Genomic DNA, 6,058 nt, shown 5'->3' on the forward strand with positions numbered 1-6,058 from the left:
TGGGAGGAGGATGGGTCATTAACAGAGGGAGAGGGATGGGGAATCTAGGATGGCAAAACAAAAGGCAAGGTATGCAGGACGTAAGAATTGGAAAATTATTTGCTGAGAACATATATGGTGACGTGCTTGATTGAGCCAATGCACAGTGTATTTTGGATGGAAAATTCATTTGTGTGTTGTGATGGGGAAAAAAATTATAATAAAAAATAAACTATAAAAAAAAAGAGAGAAGAGGATAGAGAAAGATAACAAGTGAACAATAGAGAGGCAGGATGTTAGTGAGAAACAGATATGGTTTATTATCTGTTGATGATGACGTGTATAGTATTCTCAACTGGACTGGTCTGAGAAGTATTTCATGATGGGTGAAGTCTTTTAACAAGCAAAATGAGAAATAGTGATTGACTGTTTTAAAAAATTATAATAATAATAATAATTATTGGGAAATGCATGGAAAAGACATTGAATGATAAAGTGGGGAGATTGATGTCTCTGTATTGACTGACATGCATGGCATTCCCTTTTGAAAAAGCAATGGAAGTCAATGTAAAGTTATATGTAATCCAATGTAATATAAAGAAGATTATGATGATAATAAGAATAAAAAAAAGAGGTGGGACCTTCAAGAGATGATTTAGCCTCTAAATAAATTCATGCCATTTTTGTGGGAGCAGGTTCCTCATAAAAGGACAAGTTTCCCCTTCTTGCTTTCTCTCTTGCCCTCTTGCCATGGAAGGGATGATGAGGCAAGAAAGACCTCACCTGATGTTGGTGACTTGATCTTGGACTTCCAGCCTCCAGAACCACGAGAAATAAATTTCTGTTCACTATAAATTACCCAGTCTCAAGTATTCTGTTATTGCAGTTCAGAATAGACTAAGATACTATCAGCTGATAAATAGATAACCAAACTGAAATATTCCGCTATGCAGTGGAATGTTATTTGACCTTAGGAGGAATGGCATTCCTATACCTGCTACAATGTAGATGAACCTTGAGACACGATGCCAAGTGAAGAAAGCCAGACACAACAGGCAATATACTGTAGAATTTCATGTATGTGAAATGTCCAGAATGGGAATATCCATGGAGACAGAAAGTCGATACCAGGGGAGGAGGAAATGGGGAGTGACTGGTAATCATACGGCGTTTCTGGGCGATGAAATGTGTTAGAATTACATAACGAAGGCTGCACAACTTTGTGACTGCTAAAGACAACTGAATCATGCACATTAAAACAAGTTTTTAAAAGAAACTAAACAAAAGTTAAGGGCCAATATGTGGTATGAGAGTCAAGGTGCTGGCTCCCACATGGCCAACTCTGCTGTTTGAGTCCTGGACCCGGTGGTCTGAAAAACACTCTGGATGCATGTGCATGCAGGCCCCAAATCCCGATGAGAATGGAGAACAGACTGCAGTATGACCATCCCCTCAGGAGGGCGATTTCTCATTTCCTCACACTACATGTGTCTCTGTGTCTCTCTCTGGCTAGTGCACACACTGTAAGGCAAACATCTAAAAAGGAAAAACAAATACAAAAAGAAAAAAGAAAGGCAAAGGAAAAACAAGAGGAGATCAAACAAATAATAAAATGATGGCTGTTCTTACTCTAAATCAGAAAAGAAAAGGAATACTGTCGTGCCCATCACATGCAAAATTTCTGTTGTTAGGTTACCTAGGAGGATATTAATTTATTCAACCAACTAAACATTTAAAAAACACTTATTAAATATCTGTGTGCCCAGCCTTGAGCAAAGGCCCTATGGGGACTAAGAAGATGGCCAGATTACCTGGTCACGTCCTCAATCAATCCAGAGTCTACTGGGGGAGACGCTTTGCAGGAGAGCCAGGACTGTGATATGAGACTGATCGGAGACACAGTAATGTACTCTGACAGATCAGAGCGAGGAAAGGGGCTAACTTCTTCATAAGGAGATCAAGGAAAGCTTCATGGAAGAGGCTGCACACAGTTGAACCTTGAGAGTAGAATGTGGACATTGTCAAAATGAGGGGTGGCAATGTAGGCGGGTCAAATAACACAGAGGCACCAGGATAGGAAGAGGAGGGACATACAAGGAAAGGTAAGTCATTAAGCTGGGCCGGAGGGTTCTAGATGTGGGAAATGAAGTCATGCAGGTTGTAACAACAGTGAATGTGAGCAGTCAACATGGACAGAGCATTGACTGTGGGCCAGGATTGTCACAATCACTGTGTAAGGTGAAGTCATACACTCAACACAGCAATTCCTGGGGAACGACAGTGCTGTTATTCCTTTTTTAAATAGGTAAGTAAACTTTAACACAGAAGAATTAAGAAACTTGCAGTACGTCATATGAAGGAAATGGCAGGGTCACTGTCTGACCCAGCTTGAGTCCACGTTCTTGACATTACGCTAGAGAGGACACAGAATGTGAGGCTCAAGAACTCAGACTTGATTCTTTAAGCTTAGAGTTGGGAGGACGGAGTAGGTGGTCTCTCAAGGTCTGGGCTTGGGAGGGCCACAATGGAAGCAGACAGGGCAGCGCCCACTCTTCAGAGCCCTCACCCTGAGAGAACAGCTGGAAACAGCTGCAACCCTCGGCCCGCCATGTTGATTGCGCAACTCATGACCTCATGTCCTACATTCACGTAGACAACATGCAACTGGACCCTTCTAGAGTGGAGTAGTGTATGACTTGGCCAACTGTACACAGCAGCCCAGACAGAGCTACCTTCTAAGGGTGGCCAATCAAACCAGCGCCTTATCTATTACACCACTGAAGGCCTGCTTAGCGAAGCAGGGCGCTGCACCAAAATGGCAGAGCGCTGGGTTCGTTCTACCCTGGGTTTGAGTCCTGGCTCGGTCACTCACACTGATGGTAGGCCCCTGGGGAGTTCCTGAACCTCACCATCCTCACTATCCTCATCTGCAAGATCAACAATGTTCATAGTGCTTTGGAGGCCTGAGAGATTCCCACAAGCCAGTGCTTCAGACACAGCCAGCATTTGGGACCTAGCAGCTAATGTGATGAGTAAGGCCTGGAGTGGGAAGAGGGGGGCCTGATCGGGCCTTCCCCAGCCAGAGAAGAGCCTGTGCCATCCATCAGGGAGGCCATGGCAGTGAAAAAGCGCCTGCCTCGAAAGAGCGCCACAGTGCCATTAATCAGTGCTCCCAAAACTGGTAGAAAAACTGGGTATGCATTATTCCTGGAAGCCAGAGGAAGTCCCCAGAGAGCCAAATCCAGCAAGTTGTTCACAAAATACTCCATGTTTCAGGGTGCTACATGAGATGCTGGGGTTGCTTTCAAAAGCGATCCAGCAGGTGCATCTCTATAATGCATTTTAAAGAGATGGTGCAGTGACAAAGAGGGCCTCACGAGAGGTGACCGGAGAAGGCACAGCCGCCACACTGTCTGCAGCAGAGACTATGTCTTTCTGCGGTCAGTTCCTAAACTGCAAATTTTACTGGTCCCTCTCAATCCTCAAGAGAATATGGAACGATTTCACTGTGGAAACAAGCTCTTTGCAATAGATGGGACATGGCTCATTAGAATAAAATCTGACTCTGTTTCCTGCATAAATTACAAAGACTTCCAGGCATGTCGTCCAGGCCCTTGTAGTTTATGTCATTTACTTCTGATTTGGGTGGGGGGCCGAGAAAGGACTGTCCCTCATTGGCACCCCAGGAGCTCCCTAGTAAATACGGAGCCCTTGGGAGAGATGCTCTTATTATCTGACGTTTCTTCTGATCTCTGGGATCTGCAGCTGTGGCTGAGCCTGACCGCAACATGTTCTCTGCCCATCCAGCCTGTGCACTCAGAGAACTGCATTTTGATTGATTGATTGATTGATTGATTGATTGCTATAGGGCATGTACACTCACCAGAGAGAGACAGAGAGGTGGCAGGAATGTGAGAAATCACTCTCCCAGGGGGATGGCCATGCCACAATTCCTTCTCCTCCAGCCTCCTCTTGGATTTTTGGGCATGCACGCATACAGGCCCACAGTAGTTTTTCAAGCCCCCACGTCCAGGATTCAAACTGTGCAGCCAACCATGTGGGATCCAGTACTTTAACGTCCACACCATCTCCTGGCCCCAGGAGAACTGTATTTTTTTTTATAAGGATGTCACATTGGTGGGGGACCTTATCAAGGACAAGGTGACGGCCCCAGGAGAACTGTATTTTTTTTTTTATAAGGATGTCATATTGGTGGGGGACCTTATCAAGGACAAGGTGAACAGTATTGATTAAGTGTCTGCTCTTGGTGTACATTTTGCAGACATGATCTCATTTGTTCTCCCTGCAGTCCTAGGAGGTATGTGCAGGCCCATTTGAAGGATGAGCAAACCAAGGGTCACAGAAGCAGTGAAGGCACACCCTGAGCAGAGGTTGCTGGTAGGGAGGCAGTGCCACCTCCCCAACCTTCCTGTAGATTCAGAAATAGGCGAGCAGGTGAACATCCTGTTGCATTCTGGCCTGTGGCATGCCAAGCACAGGGAAATTTAGAATGGGAAAGGCCTTGTGCAGGTCAGGCCCGTCACTAATGGGCCATGGGCTCTATGCCCATTTCTTTGCCCTCGCCAGACCTCAGTTTGCTCATCTGTCCAATGAAGTTACTGGGGCCCAGCTTGCAGGTAGGTGGGAGGATTCCCTGAGACATGTGATTTAAAGACTATGTGACAGGAAAGCACGACCTGGCCCCAAGGTCTGTGGGCACCCTCTGACTGACACGGAGCAAATGGGGAGGAAGGAGCAAGGACCCTGTTGAAGGCATGCTTGGCTGGGACCACCCGGCCACCTGTCAATAGCACAGCTTTGGAAGGGTCCATGCCTGTGGTATAGAGACTCTAGAGTCACAGTTACTGTGCTGGAGGTTGGTGGGCCACGGGTCTCCAGTCAACTGGGCCAGCCACAGAGATGCCAATGCCAGAGGAGGAGGGGCTTAGGAGGATCAGCGGGCAGAGGACTTAGTGTGGGCTAGGACGGGGTGAGGGGGAGTCGGCCCAGGGTGGAGTGGTTTCAGGGACGTGAGGAGCTACAACTGGGGACTGAATGGCAGCAACAGCCCCAGGAAGCCATCACAGGCCAGCAGGGGTGGCAGGACCACAGACTTCCACCCAAGTGAGAAAGGAGATGGAGGTGCCACATCCCTGAGGGCCTTCGGTTTACCCCAAGAGGGAGCTGTCATGAGGACCACTGTACAGATAAGACAGCAGAGACCCAGACAGGTTAAGACCCAGCCTTGTCGGCAGTAAGGCTGGGATTTAAATCTGAGTCCGAGTCTCTCCCCTGCCGTGCTCCGCCACATGGAAGTTCATATAGTCAGTAGTGAAGGGCATGGGCTCCAGGGCCAGGCTGCCTGATTTCACATCTCAGCTCTGCCACTCAAAACCGTGTGGCTTTAAGTAAGTGATTGGACCTCTCTGAGCCTCAGTTTTCCCATCTGTAAAATAGGAAGAGTACTAGTCCTCACCTCCCAGTGTGGTGGTGGAGATGGAATGGCGCAGAGTAAAATGCAGCTAATGACGGCTGTTATTATCATTTGTCCCAACACTCATCTCCATCAGGGCTTGCTTAGAAGTGAAGACGGGACCAAGCCAACAGCCAGGGAGGCCGGAGGAGCCAACAAAAAATCCCTAAGTGGCTGTCACCCATTGTGAAAAGAGAAGAGGCTGAGGCTAAAAATGCTACGTACATATGGACAGAGACGGCTTTTTACTTTGTTTTGCTTATGTGCTTTTTAAAAATTTTTTTTCTTTCCGTATAAAGCAGCGATCTCAGACTCTAGGACTTCCCAGATCAAGAATTTCTCCCCAACACAGAGGTCAACATCAGGGACCAAGTTTGTGTTACGGCAAAAGGTCAGCAGCCACCACGGACACTTCTGACCATCATTTTGGACTTTTTTAAAGGTCATTTTAACAGTAGGACGCGAGCTTGAGACCAGGCTCCAGCCTTCATACTGAATATACTGAGCATCCTGGGAGAACTCAGGGCTCTGCCATTCTTTCTGTCTCACTGCTCTAGACTACCGAGACCTCGGGCAGGAGACAGCCTCAATAGTCAGGCCAGTGAT

The 6,058-nt window shown here is 47.0% G+C and overlaps 1 protein-coding gene across 1 annotated transcript in view; it reads right to left on the reverse strand.

Moving 5' to 3' along the window:
- Nucleotides 1-6,058, reverse strand: part of LOC102475118 (ankyrin repeat and BTB/POZ domain-containing protein BTBD11) — a 225,990-nt gene that overhangs the window by 133,636 nt on the left and 86,296 nt on the right. The window lies entirely within an intron of this gene.

The sequence above is a fragment of the Tupaia chinensis genome, unplaced genomic scaffold, assembly GCF_000334495.1.
Source record: "Tupaia chinensis unplaced genomic scaffold, TupChi_1.0 Scaffold148234_1, whole genome shotgun sequence".
Taxonomy (NCBI): Eukaryota; Metazoa; Chordata; class Mammalia; order Scandentia; family Tupaiidae; genus Tupaia; species Tupaia belangeri.